The sequence below is a fragment of the Spermophilus citellus genome (assembly GCF_964194105.1).
Source record: "Spermophilus citellus genome assembly, chromosome: 18".
Lineage (NCBI taxonomy): Eukaryota > Metazoa > Chordata > Mammalia > Rodentia > Sciuridae > Spermophilus > Spermophilus citellus.
In genome coordinates, this window is record NC_138200.1 from 9,931,778 (window position 1) to 9,947,147 (window position 15,370).

The following is a 15,370-nucleotide window of genomic DNA, read 5'->3' on the forward strand; positions in this document are numbered from 1 at the left end:
GTGAACATGGACCCAGCAGAGTGGACTGTGAGCTGAGCAGCAGAGCCCAGGCACCAGCCCAGGGCCAAGGAAAGACATGGCAGTGGCAGTGCAGATGAGACAGAAATGACTGAGGAGCTGCGCACACAGCCTCTGGGCCATGGGATGAGTTTTTCTTAGAGCTCTGGGAGCAAAGCGTGATGCAGCTTTACCAGAGACTGCCAAGATGAGGGAGTCACAAGAGGAAGAGGCCCTGAGGGCCAGAGTACAGTCACTGGAGGAGGATCTCCATACCTTGAAATGCCCCTCGGCCTCCCCCACAGTGCTGATGGAGTCTAAGGAGGAAGGCTGACACTTGCAAGCCCACCCCGTGGAAATGCAGAAAATGAAACAGCAGCAGCTGGCGGTTTTGAGGGCAGCTGCAGGCAGGGTTGGCCCAGGTCACCAAGTTCACCTGTCAGGCAGAGTTGGTGGACTTGGGAAAGTAATTTGGAAGGAGGCCAAGAGAGCTCCTGGCCAGTGTATTGTTGTGCCTGTGAGATTTAGGGGTGCCAGGAGCCAATGGGGGAAAGACACCCCATGTGCTACATGTTATTAATCCTGTACAACCTTGGGACTTAGATATGCTGGAGGCCAGCAGAGGCCAGGAGAGCCCAAATGTGTAGAGGCTGGCAGGGCCCAGGAGAGGCCAAGAGAGATCCCAAGTGGATTATGAGCTGGCAGAGACCTAAACAGAGAGAGGTGCTAGGGCCTATTGTCTATGTAGGTGAACATGAAACGAGTCCATGCCTTGGAGGTAAGGCACCTACGCTGTTCAGTGATTGGTCCACTGGTGACTCCAGCCATGGTCAACTCCCTGTGTGGACGGCAGTGGCTGAGGAGTCAGAAACAGACACTGGTTTGCTATGGGTACAAGAGAAGGAAGCCCCTGAGCTGAGCTGAGCTGTGATACAACTGAAGCATCCCCATGGAGATAGGAACAACAGTTGTGCTATGTACTGGGGCAAGTTCTGTGGCCAGAGCTCTGGGAGCTAGGCCACCGGGAACAGGGGCATGACACTGGCCATGCCTTCCTGGCTAGCCCAGGGAATGATGAAGCAGTGACTTTGGCTAGTGTGCAGGGTAAAGGGTGTGCCTCCCACCAACTTGATGGCTTGGCTATGTCACCACCTACAGCATGCAAGTGTGAAGACTGTGTGGGATGCAGTCCACCAGTGGGGGTCTTCCTTTAACGAGAGATGCCCTGGTAGAGGCCTGCCAGGCACGTTTGGCTTGTGCTCAGAACATCCGTACCCCAGATGACTTGAGCCACAGATGGCCAGGTAATGTGGGGACACATCCCTTTGACAAGATGTCTGTTTGACTACATTGGCCCTTTACTGAGGTCAGAGGGGCCACGTTTGCCTTGATGGCAGTGGATGCAGCTGCAGGCTTGTTGTTTGCCTGGCCCAGTGGTCAGGTCAATCAGTGTGCTATGATTTGCACCCTGACAGTGTGGATGGCTCTGTATGGCTAGGCTAACACAATAGAAAGTGACCAGGGGACTCATTGTATAAGTCAGTTTGCATAATGATGGAACTCAGTTACAGATTCAATGGGAGCTGAATGTCCCATACCACCCACAGGCTACAGGCATGGTAGAGAGATATAATAACTTGCTTAAAGCAAGGAATTAAGACTGCAGTCAACCACCTTCCATAAAGTTGTGGGGACAGTGTCTTTGGGCAGTTGTGAGAGCTCTGAATGAGCATCCCTGGTGAGAAGGACCAGCTCCTGTGGAGGCTTTGCTGCCCTTCACAGCAGCCCCAATACAGGTCCTTGTGACAGCAGTGGATGTTGTACTTAAACTTGGGTTTCAGAAGCAAGATAATGTGGTTTTTCCTTCTCCTAATGGATTGAGTAGGAGGAAACTGTGGAATGGATGGACCTGGACACAAAGGCCCCCACCTTTGTTGACTAGCTTTGTTAGCCCCTCAGAGAAGAGTTTTGGAGTGTGATCTCCTCATGACACTCTGGGTAACTAGAAAATGGCCTCCCAGGTACATATGACTTGATCAGTTCCCACAGATGGGACACAGACTTTAAAGGGCACTTTTGTTATTTCCCTTTGACCAATTAGGAGTTCCCTGGTGCTGGTGCACACTGAGGAATATCCACACTGAGCTTGCTGAAGTACAGGAACTAGTTGTATGACTGTGTATCACTATCCATGGAAGCTGCCACAGAGAGCAACTCTGCTTTCCTGGGACTCAAAGCTGACATGTATTCTCCCAGGTGGACAGGATTTTCCTGAGCTAGTACCTGTAACTTCTTTGTCCTTTCCTCTGTATATGTGTTCTCGCTGACACCATTGTAAACTGGACACACACCTACACCAGATGTGCATGCTGGGTATGCACTGAAATGCCTGTAGCTTTGCTGATGCATCCAGTCTGCTCCTAGACAATTTGACATGGCAGAGACATAGCCTCCTCATTATGGATGAAACTGGCAATGGCTTTTAGTAATCATGACGGATAGGGCTTGTCTTTTGATTGTATGTTTTTGATGCTTATATTGTTGTAGTGGCCTGTGGGTGCAGCTGTTCGGTGTGTGGGAGACTCCTTCTTCTCCAAGAACATCATGGAATCCCTTACCCCTCCCCTTCCTCTCCAAAGGGGGCCAAGCCAAGAGCACCAAATGCAAAAGTTTCCTCGACCAATCCCTGCAGGACAGTGTCCACTTGCTGTTCCTGAGTCATCCTGCCAATCAGCACCCGACATGTCCCCTACGCAACCCTTCTTAAGCCAAAGGTTGTAAGCACCTGCTCTCTTCTCTCTTCTCTGTGTCCTCTGCCCTCTTCCTCTTCTTTCTCTCCTCTCTCTACACTTTCTCTTTCTCTTTCTGCCCTCCTCCTCTTCTCTCTCTGTTCTCTGCCTCTTCTTTGTGCAGCCCCCCCCCAATAAAATCTCTTGGTTGGATCTCTGTCTTGGATGAGTCACTCGCCTTTCATTGGTGCCGTGACTCAGATGGGACTCCCCTGCTTTTAAGAGGACTCCCATCCTGAAGTGGGAACCCCCTTTCTTCATAGAAAAGCCCTCTTCACCATGGATGATTTGGGGACTGTCAGCAAAAGAGTCTCTGCAAAAGAGTTCAGTGTAGATAAACTTCCTATTTTCATGTCGCCCTGTTTACTTGGCCACTGGCCGAGAAGATACCAGCCCTCCAGGTGCTGGACACCCTGTTACTAGTTTTCACAAACATGTATCCAGTAGAGTACTTGAAGAAATGTGCAAACAAGGCCTCTAGCCTTGAGCTGGGCTTCACAGAGATGTCTACATTTTTAAGATAAGTTACAATTGGGCTCCATGGTAACAGCTGGCAGGGGGAGGAAGGAGAGGGGAGAAGAAGCTCCCCCCTTCTCAGTCAGGTGTTGTCCTTGAAGGGTTAACTTACCCAGAAAAGTGAGAGAAAAAGCTGCTTTATGTGAACTTCTGCAGACTGGGAACTTCTGAGCCCCTCTCCTTAAATGCTGGGTATAAAACTCTGAAACTCCCTGAACTTGGGGTTCAGGGAATCAGTTGATAGCAACAGCTGTGCCCTCTGAGCCCGGCTGCAGCCAAAAACTGTTTCCTGCTGTCTTCGGTGCCTTGCCCTGTTTGTCCCTATAACAATCCCGCCAGAGATCACCACCTGAGCGGAGACCAACCTGCCCCCATCTTCTCCATCACCTGCTTTGTATCCATCATAGGCCTACAAATCAGTGAGTCCCCCTTCCAGACTCCTAAACCCGCCGAGGCACAGTAACAGGGAACTGGCCGTTGATCGTCTGGCAGCCCCTGTGGTGTCTTGTGGGGAGGAATACACCCCGCCCAGACCTTCATGGTCACAGTGGTCCTCTTGGAGCCTTCCCCTTCCAACAGGCCTCAGCTGGCTTGAGAATTGGCAAACCCCCTCCCCTCATCAAGCGTGGGTCTCCTCTTCCCCTCTCTTGGTCCAAAACCCTGGTGCCAGGTGATCCATAGCTCCCAGGGCCCTCCAGGAGGGCACCTCACCAGAGGATTTTCCACAACGACGATATCATCCTCAATAGTACATCATCTAAGCGTACGTTTTCATTATTAATACATTAATAGTTAGACATCTCTATGTCTACAGATGCTGGCTTCAAAAGGAGGAGCTGCGCGGGCGCTTGGCGTAGATGGGAAGCAGGCACAGAACGCAGAGGCTTTGCTTGTGGGTCACCGGACCGAGCTCTGGACAAAGCACAAGGTCTCCCCAGCATCCCCACCTCACCAAACACCCTACGTGGGAAATACACAGAATCCATCTTGGAAAACCTTACTGGACATCAATCGCTGGGCGTGGCTACCACGGGCTCTGCAGCTGATCAGGTACCTGGTTTCCAACTCCCCCACCCCCAGATGTGATAACTCAAAAATTTTCTCACAAGCTTTGGTGGGGTGTAGCCATCAAGGCAGAACAGCAACTGTACAGGCACCTGGTTTCCATCTCAGAGACTAAGAGTAGGGAGGCTCCAGGTGGAAGCTCAAGTCCTCTCCACTGGCTTCCTCCACCACCCTGAACGCAGAGACTCAAACTAGGAATAGACAGCGCCACCTACTGGAAGAAAAGAAAACAGTTCTGAGATACTTTTTTCTTTTTTTTTTCTTTCTTTTCTTCTCTCTTCTCATCTTTTCATCCATTCACCTCAACCCTTCCCCCTCTGGTCCTCACAACCTCAATATGTGTGAAACCAAGAATTTTGCATGAAATAGGACTTTAACAACTGAATCACCAGAATAATATAATATAGAGGAATTGCATAAGCCCTCCCTCCCCCTTTTTTTCTTCTTATTTTCTTTCTCCCTCTCTCTTTTTTTCTTTCTTTCCTTGTTATTTCATTTCCTTCTTCCTCCCATCTCATGTCTCTGTTTAATGTTAATCTTTTCTTCCTGCTCTTCCTCCCTGCTCTGTTCATAGTTGCTCTCTTGATTGTATATCCTCCTCTGAGAAGTGTCTGTTCAGGTCCTTGGCCCATTTGTTGATTGGGTTGTTTGTTATCCTATTGTTTAATTTTTTGAGTTCTTTGTACATTCTGGATATTAGGGCTCTATCTGAGGTGTGAGGGGTAAAAATTTGTTCCCATGATGTAGGCTCTCTATTTACCTCTTTTATTGTTTCTCTTGCTGAGAAAAAACTTTTTAGTTTAAGTAAGTCCCATTTGTTTATTCTTGTTATTAACTCTTGGGCTATGGGCGTCCTATTAAGGAATTTGGAGCCTGACCCCACTATATGTAGATCGGAGCCAACTTTTTCTTCTATCAGACGCACCGTCTCTGATTTGATATCTAGCTCCTTGATCCATTTTGAGTTAACTTTTGTGGATGGCGAGAGAAAGGGATTCAATTTCATTTTGTTGCATATGGATTTCCAATTTTCCCAGCACCATTTGTTGATATATGTGGTCTCTTAATGTTTCTCAGAGTTCTTATATATTCTCATCATGGTCTTTTGTTTTATTTTCTGTAAGAAAAGAAATAAAGAACATTCTGTTTAAATGTTCAAGGCTGGCTAATTTGTCTTCCAGCTCTGAGATTCAGCCGAAAATTTTATTTGATGGATTGTGTCTTTAATATCCCAGATTTCTATTTGGTTCTTTTTCAGTATTGCTGTCCCCTTATTTAATTTATCACTCATACTCTGTATTGACTTCTTTAATATATTCATTTGTTTTTCTATGTTGGAATTCATCAATCATTTTAATAATTATTCTTTTGAGTTCTTTATCTGATATTTCAGCCACTTCAATATCTTTGGGGTCAGTTGACCAGTGCATTGTGAACTTTTGGAGGTGTTGTGTTACCTTGGTTTTTTTTCTTATTTTTTTTTTTGTATTCCTGTGTTGGGTTTTATGCATCTCTTGGGAGAAATTTCTCCTCTACTCTTACATATGGGTCTTTTTAGGACTCCATCTTCATTTGCCAAAGTGCCCTAGAGTGATCTAGATTGAGACCACCCTCACAATGTACATGAAACCCAAGGCCAACATCATTTTAAATGAAAAAAGTGTGGTAACCACAGCCTTTGTGTTAATTCTCTCTGTTTTTGCTGCAGCAGTGGATGTCCATAGGTGGGACCTGGGGCCCACCACCACTAGCCATTTATACTAGGTGTCATTAGTTTGGGTTTTTGTCTCTTCTAGTCTTTGTATTAAAGTAAAACTGAGAAAAGATGAAGTATAGCTGAAGATTGAGTGCACTATATTTTGGTTGAATTTAGTTCAGCAGCAGTCTCTACCCTGTGAACTTATAATGTCCTTGTAGTCTTCAGCACCTCACAGAATAGGAGGAAACAAAAATAACAACAATCTATGTAAACAATATGCAGCATTAAAATAAATACCTAGTTCCTACTATGACATCTACAATGTTAATTGCCACAAAATCCAAAAATAATGGGGTTGGCAATTGCCAATAGCAAAATAATAAGCAACCATAAACTAGATCTGGCATTAAACAAGAAAGAGTTGTCAATTATATCATCCATAGCAGTAATAACTGAAATAGCATTAATGGTGGGACCGGGAGTTATGTGAACCAATTTGTTCTAAGAATGGTAAGAATACTGTTAATTAAGAGAAAGAAAAATATGATAGGAATGCAGAAAAGAGTTCATCATTTCAAAAGTTAATAGAGAGAATGCAGTAAAGACATGGCAGGTGATGGTTACACAGAAGGAGGATAAAAATAGCAGAAACAAAGTAAAGGAAGAGAGAATAATAGAATTTGACTGTTATAAGAAGAATAAAAAAGAGAAAAAAATGAAAACAATATAAAATAAAACCAACATATTCAAACCCAAAACCTAACCCTCAAAAGATAGGCAAGGAAAAATAACCATATTTAAAAATGCTAAAAATGAGGGAGGAAAAGAAACAAATATGTATATATGTCCATGAATCAATCAGCACAACAAGAACACACACACATGGAAAATGATTATTCATGAAAAATGAAGGAATTGTATTCACTGAGGTGGTCAAAATAGTCAACAGGAATGGATGGTCACTGTCCTTTTGCATTACTATGTATCTAGGCTCTGAAGGCTTTGGCTGTGAGAAGCCAAAGAAAACAAGGTATTGTTTTGGGCCATAACCAGATAGTTCATGGGAATCCTTGGGGCACCAGTAGAATGAATTATAACTCACAGGGCAAATGGTCAATTATTTGTCGAGTATAAGAGCAAAGGTGGGTTGATCGTATCTAGTACATGATGGGTATCATGTTGAAAGCACAAGGAGGCAAAGTTCCACAGGCCCTCTGTTGCCAAACACCAGTTCCACTACAGATGGAACCGGTCTGACTTCTACTCTCACTTGAACTTGGCCTGCAGTCTCCCTCCCAGGCCACACTGCCTCCCGCTTTCCTGACAGCAACCTGGGACCACTCCAGGGACTTGGTAAACCTCTCAACACTCCTGGCTCACAGATTCACGATCTTGGCTTTTTTTCTGGATAGTGGAAGTCTTTAGAGATAGAAACATTTGGTTAGAATAATTTAGCCTTTTCTGTAATGAGAAGCAAATTGAGTGCTAACATTTAAATAGGATCATTTTGCTGAAAATTCTTGATTTGTGGAATATAATTACAAATTACAAAGCATCATTCTTCTTTCATTAGTAGCTTTGAAAAAATAACAATCTTTTCATTTCCTCTCACACACATACTTTGGACAGGTCTCAGTGGGGAAGGCTCATTTCTCTTTCACATGATGGTAACAGGAAGGTAGACCTGGCCTGGAGGTTTTGTTCCACAGTAGCTCATTTGCACTCCTTGGGAGTCTAGTCCAGGAATTTGACTCGGATCTTAATTTCTCTCCACAGGTCTCTTGGGTTTCCTCACAGCCTAATAGCTGAGCTCCATAAGCAAGTTTTCCAAGAACTTTAGGCAGTAGCCACAACCCTAGATTGTGGAAATTATGACACTGACATGAAAATCACTTTCACCACATTCTAAGACAAACTCAGATTTAAGAGGAGAATCCCGCCTTTCACTGAGAAAAATAGAAAGCATTTATGGCTATCTTTCATCTACCTCATATGTGGAGTCTTAAAAGGTCTTTAAAATATAATTAATTTTTTAGAACAGTTTTAGATTTACAGGAAAATTAGGATGATAATACAAAGAGTTTTCATCCCTTCTGAATCCAGTTTCCTCTATTATTAACTGTCTTGTATTCCTGTGGTACTTCTTTTTATAACTAAAGAAGCAATAATGATAATTATTACTAACTAAAGTCCAAAGCCTACCCAAAATACTTTCGTTTCTACCTAACCATCCCAGAATCATATACTGCATTTAGTTATCACATCTCCTCAGCCTCCTCTTGAATGGAAGTTTTTCAGATTTTTCTTGTTTTTGATGATAGTTTTGAGTAGTACTGGTAAATTATTTTATAGAAAGTCTTGATATTGGTATTTGTCAGAGGTTTTTCTCATGATTGCACTTGAGTTGTTGGTTTGGGGGAGGACAGCATGGAGGTAAGTTTCCACACTCATCACCTCAGAGTAAGGGTGTTTACTACCAATGTGGCTCAGCACTGATGACAGTGACACTGATCACCTCATGGATGAAATATATTTTAGGTTTCTCCATTGTAAAGTTACTCTTTCTTTCCCCTTTCCGTATTGCACTCTTTGGAACCAAGGCATTATTTGCAGCTTATACTGCAGAAATGGTGAGTTATTCTCCCCACCCTACACAAATTACTTGATTTTTTCCCACATTAGAAATGTATGTTTTCTACCTTATTTTTTATTTGTATCAGTTAGGATTCATGGATATTTATTTCAAACTTTAGGTTTATCTTCATCTGTTCCTGCTATAACAAAATATTTTACGCTGGGTAATTTATAAACAACAGAGATTTACTTCCCCCAGTTCTGGAGGTGGCAAGTCCAAGATCAAGGTAAGATTCCATGTCTGGTGAAGGCTGCTCTGCGTTTCAAAGATGGCACCTGTTGTAGTCAGCTTTTTTCATTGCTATGACCAAAAGACCTAACAAGAACAATTTTAGTGGAGGTAAAGTTTATTTGGGGATTCAAGGTTTCAGAGGTCTCCATGCATAAATGATCAACTCAGTTCTTTGGGAAAAGAGGTGAGGCTGAACATCACGGCAGAAGAGTTTGGCAGAGGAAAGCAGCTTGGAACAGAGGCAGCAGAGAGAGAGAAAGACACAGAGAAACTAAGGTCAGCTCAGTAAATATACACCCCAAAGGTAAGCCCACCAATGACCCAGCCTCCTCACACCCTATCAGCCTGCAGTTACCACCCAGTTAATCCCTGTCAGGGAATTAATACAACGATTAGGTTAAGGCTCTCATAAAATCAATCATTTCATTTCTGAACCTTTTTGTATTGTCTCAAACATTAGCTGTTGGGGGACATCTAGAGTTTAAACCATAACGGTGCCTATTTTTTTTTTTTAAATGGAGCTTGTTATATTTTCCTAGGCTGGTCTTGAATTCCTGGGCTCAAGTGATCCTCTTGCCTCTGCCTCCCAACTAGCAAGTTCTACAGATGTTTGGCAACATACCCAGCTCAGATTGTGCCTTCTTGCTAAGCCCTCCCCATTGTATCAAACAATATTTTGTTTCCCCATTGTAACACACCCCTGGGATAAATCAACTTAAAAGAAAAAACTATTTTTGTTCACAGGTTTTTAGGTTTCAGTCTATGGTGGGTTGGCACCATTGCTTTTGGGTCTGTGGCAAGGAAGTACATTTTGGCAGGAGTGTATGGATGAATATGCTGTCAGCTCATGACAGTCAGAAAGCTAAGAGAGAGGAAGGGGCCTGGATCCAATGTCAACTTCAAGGGCACTCCCCCAGTGACCTAACATCCTAAAACTAGCCCTCACTTTTTAAAGTTTTCACCACTTCCTAAGAAAGCCAAGGTCTTGGGACTAAGCCTTTAACACGTGGACCTTTGGGGAACATTTCAGGTCTAAACCTTAGCATTGTGAAAGGGAAAATAAGAGACACACTTCCTTATGGACTTTTATAGGCAAACTAATTCCTTTCATGAGGGTTGAGGAGTCATGACTTAATTGCTGCCTACATTCCCCATCTCTTAATACTATTGCCTTGAGGATTAAGTTTTAACATTAATTTTGCAGGGACATAAACATTCACACCTTAGCCAGGTTATAATCCAATTCCACTTAATACATTTTTGCTCTCAGGTCACCAGTGTTAGTCATTGGGAGCTCTTCCACTTGGCTCCTGTTTCCTTCTGACACTTTTTATCTATTTGAGTTTTAACATTCTATTTGTTATTTTTTACATTTCCTTATTTTCTGGTACAACTGTACTCCTGGCTTATGTGCTATGCTTCCTGCTTCATACCTAGAATCTACATTTCTCCAAGGATCTTACAGCTGCTTTTATGCTCTTTCCTTTTAAATTTATTCTGTGACTCAGTTCCTCTCTGCCTTGGATGAAAGTCAGTTCAAATCACATGCATTTTTCTTCTCTTCAATGAATTTATTCTCACTTGATCGACTTTAAATGCCCAGAAACACATAAAAGTGAAAGCAATAATCTTTTGTTTTAAAGTCACATTTTCAATCTATCTTCCTGGAAGCCCGATTTAGGACAGTAGGAAGGCACATTTCTCTGAATCCCTACCGGGTCATCTTCTCCGTTGCTGACCTGTCTTCTGTTCCTCTGCTTCTGGGAGCACAGGCAGGGAGGACAGAGGGCAGGAAGGCTCTTCCCTGTTTTATAACATAACTGTGATTATCCATTGACGCTCCGGACATGACAGATAAGCAAAGCTGAGTTCCTCAGAGTAGCAGCTAGCTTTTGCAGAGACCTGAATGATGCGGATCTCTCCCCTGAGCTCCCTGAAGGATGGTATTCACATCCTTCGTTCACTCCAAAAGGTTCCTGAACCAAAGTCTGGCTGCGGCTGAGCTGGCGGGCACAGTGCACACGTGGGTGCACTGATGGGCTGCTACTGTATTCACAGAGGCTGGCATTTCCATGCGCCAACTGCGACCTGGAGACCTCGGTGCCAGGATGGTTGGCCAGGATGAGGCAGAGGGGGGACCATACGTGTGACTCTCAGTAGGGCTAAGGGAGTGCACTCTGTCTCCAGTCCACAAGGAAGATGCACCTGAGACCAGCACGATCTGCAAAACCCCGTGTGCTGAGATTCTCTGGGCTCCATTTTCCAGGCAAGGAACTCCATGGGCTGACGCCCAAGAAGGCACCCGACCCTCCACCAACAGCAGCAATTTCTTTACAGCATCGAATCTTGGCAGTCAAGCCTCCCCGCCCCCCTGCGTCTGCGCGAGCTCTCAGTAGGCGCCTAAGCGCTGAGGGCCTGCGCCTCCTTCCCTCCCCAGAGCATCTCTTTCTGCCACTTGGCGTTCACTGCCGAGAGGCGGGCTGGACGACCCGCGGAGGTGATGGAGCGTGTGAGGTGTGGTTGTGTTTGATGAATTTTAAACTCGCCTTTGACCTCACGATTGAATAATACTAAAACATTTACAAAACGGACAAAAACACCCAGGCCAAGTATTTCGAGATTGAAGGGCCCGTTCATACTTGTGGAAAGTCAGAACCTTGTGATTTATACTAAATTTGTTTATGCATGTTCTTGGAGTTGTTAGGAGAAAGGTTCACAACAGATCTTAGCATCTCTTCATGGTCAATTGGCTTCAGGCTATCTTATCCCAAGACTTGTTTGTTTGGAACCATCCTAGGTTAAAAAGAAACAAATGTGTGTTATCAGGCAGCATTCATGATCATTATAAAGATGCTCAATTTATATTAAAAGGACTGTGACTGGATAGGTCCAGAGGACCTGTGTAGCTTGGATTACAAAAAACAGTGTAAGAAATGAGCACTGGTTTCCCTGGGAGGAGTCTTGTTAGTGAGCATATCAGTGTATGTTGGAATCTTGGTTCCTGTGTGTAATTAGACAGTTGTTTGCTGGGCTAATCTGCACCATAACCCTGTCAAGGCACCAGATATGGGAATGACTGAGTGACTTTTAGTAGTACCAGCCTCAGCCACCATTTCTCTGCAGTGATGGGAGACCCCAAGTGAGAACCAGGTGGCTCAGCTGACTGAATCCTTAGAATTGTGAGAGATGATGACAACGTTACTGTTGCTGTGTCCAGCCACTGTGTTTGGAGTGGCTTGTGCAACAGATAACCTGAGAGTTCCACCACATGATGACAGTATGAGTCATATCTACACAAAGGTATTGTGGGGCTGACAACCCAGAATGTCATCCAGCACAGGTCCAGGCACAGAGTGGGAAGAATTCTATAAATATGGTATTTTGGTAAAGAATGGAGTTGTCCTTAATGTGTCTTGAGAACCATGGTCAGGGAATATTTTATGGAAGAGCTTATAATAGAACTGAATTTTAGGAAGTGGAGAAGTTGGGGAGACATGGAGATGGATGAAATTAAGAGATGTCCAGAACATGCTTTAGTACTTCCTTTTGAGGGCTGCTGATCCAACTGGTACAAACTGAAAGATCAGAGTCATTTGGTGGAGGTAGAAATTTTCTTCACTGAACCCCTGGAACCAAAAATGTGTTTACTCTCAGTAAGTACACATTATCTGAAAGTTATGTTTGTTTATCTTTGCTGTCCCTTAACCCTCAAAGTTCATCCCCTTGTAGAATTTTCTCATTATTGTAATAAATGTCCTATTGCCCCACAATACCAACTTCATTCTCAATTTTATCAATTTTTTTTCCAAAGAACCCATTGGTACTTCGTTGAGTTTTTCTATTGCTTGTCTGTTTTCTATTCAGAATTGTTAGGTAACAGCAGCAGCACATTTTTTTAAAAAAAAATTCATACTTACATTCACATACAAAGGGAAAATGGACTCTACATTAGCACTGGGTTAAAAATGATACAGAAGGAAAATTCGCATGTCAGTATGACAGACACATTTTTATTGGAAGTCCTTGCAGCTCTCCACATGCTAATATTCAGCCTCCACAAAGAAACATCAGCTGAAAGAGATGGGACCACATGGCTGGTGATAGGAACTAACCCTGCACAGGACAGGAGTCGTTCCCTTATATCTATCAATGAGTATAGCTTCCAACACACGCAAGTGTTACACCCAGTAACAAGAGACTTCACCCAGGGAAGCCAAGACTGACTTCTTATGCTATTATCACCAGTGAAGTTAATGCAGACCCTATGGGTCTATATGTCTACTCACTGTCCTTTTAGTCCAGATTGAAAGTCTTTCTAATGATAAATAATGTTATTCAAAAATCATAGTTGATACTCCCTGTTCATTTTACTCCAGGTTAGCTCCAAAGAAAAAAATTGGGACACAATAACCTATTACATATTTTATGAATACCTAGATGAGAGGAGCTTGAGGCTGTAAACACAAAGTAACTACAAGGAGACAGAAGCATGAATTTCCAGGATCTGATCAGTACTTATTAGATAATGGAGTGCAATATCACTGTGTACCCCACAAATTTGAACTGATTATTAATATTTTTAAAAGTATTAATGTTTGAGAACATGAAAAAAAAGAGAATTAGAAGTTGGGCTTCTGAGTGGGAACCTTCAATGGAAGAGTGTAAGAGCAGGGTGCAGAAACTGCAGCAGGTGGGAGAATTAAAAATGGGTGATATTGGATGGTCCAGGTCAAAATGGGGGCATTGGCATGTCTGCTTCCTGGCTTTCTAGGCTGCTAGGTCGGCCCTGCCCACAGATGGGGTGGCCTATGTAGGGCGGCACTGGCAGCTAGGAGGGCTCAGCTATGCATGTGGAAGACTCTCACTTTGTTGTAATTCGGGGGGGTGGGAGTGAGGGTGCTGAATGTTTTCCTGAAGTCACACCATGGAGAGATAACTGTCCATCTCTGCATCAAAACCAAGCCCTTTTCCTGGGGACATAGTGACTATACTCTATTCCATAACCCTCATGTGAAACCATTTCCAACTGGCTATGAAGATGAATAGAGAATCTGGACCATTATCCAGGCACTGATTTGGACCATTACTCTGCAAGAAGATCAGAAAAGTGTGCAGGACCTTAAGCTCATCTTACTTGTATCAAACAATGACGATTGTACTGATCTTCCATCCCTTTGTGGAAGGAGATGGCTTAAGTAAATAACTTAAACTTAAAAAAAAAGGAGGCTGGGTGATATTGAGAAAAGCAAGAAGGGTTTTGTTCATAAGTGTGCCCAGAGCCAGACCATGGAAAAGGGAGGCAAGCACAGGACTGGGCCAAATGTCCAGAGACTGTTTGGATAGAAGGCAGGTCAAGTGCCAACAGGAATGAAGGCAGCTCCTGGGGAGAGGATACACTGATGCAGTATTTGGAGAATCCCAAAAAGTATGTCTCCAGAAAATGATCTTCACAGGCATCAAGAAGAAGGGGAGAGGGCAGACTTAATAGCTTACCTCAAAAAAGCTATGGAGTAATAACCACTGCCTTATTTATTACCAAAGACAAATACCTGGTGGCTTTTTATGTGTGTCATAATATAATTGAGGCCATACACCAGAATTCAGGTCATGAATGGCTGGCAGAATATTTTTGTTGGACAGTCTTGATTTAAGTAAAATTGGCTTATAGTTAAATGAATATGATTTTTTTTATCATAGATACAATTCCCAGTTCAATAAATACTATTGCTGTTTTACATTTCTAAAGGTATGTGTGAACTTGATTAGTAATGTTCAATTTTTCAAAAAGATGGTAAATGCCATCTCAAAAACTGGTATTATGTTTAGGTTTAGTTAGCTGGTTATATGAATATGTTTAAATACTGGGGAAATCACTATCTCAGAACCAAGAAAAATTCACATGTGTTTCAATTTGTGTTCATTAGCCTATTAAAGACAATGGTTGAAGAGAAAGAAAGAATGCCTACTATAAATTTTTGTTGATCATGCCAACTTAATTTGAATTTCCTGAATCTAAAATGCATCCTTTTACTTATTGAAAAGTATTTTAGTGAGGTTTATATATAATAACAAGTAAAGAATATTTAACACTTAAAAGAAGATGGAAAAAATACATTTTGAAGAAAGAGCCATTCTAGATTTTCTAGAAGTGATATAAATTGATAGAATTTTTCTTAGAGAATGGTTTCACAATGTACATTGGTCAATTCAAAGTGGATCAAAGACTTAGACACTAGAACAGAGACCATGCACCTAATAGAAGAAAAAGTAGGCCCAAATCTTCACCATGTTGGCTTAGGACCTGACTTCCTTAACAAGATTCCTAAAGCACAAAAACAAGAATAAATAAATGGGAGGGGCATGGTGGGGCATGCCTGTAATCCCAGTGTCTCAGGAGACTGAGACAGGAGGATGGTGAGTTCAAAGCCATCCTCAGCA

The 15,370-nt window shown here is 43.0% G+C and overlaps 1 pseudogene across 1 annotated transcript; it reads left to right on the forward strand.

The window, feature by feature from the left end:
* The first annotated feature begins 751 nt into the window (after positions 1 to 751).
* LOC308637374 (cytochrome c, somatic-like) lies at positions 752 to 14,446 on the forward strand (annotated as a pseudogene). Its single transcript has 3 exons — positions 752 to 775; positions 4,117 to 4,352; positions 14,155 to 14,446. The product of its transcript is annotated as a cytochrome c, somatic-like (transcript).
* Positions 14,447 to 15,370: the final 924 nt, after the last annotated feature.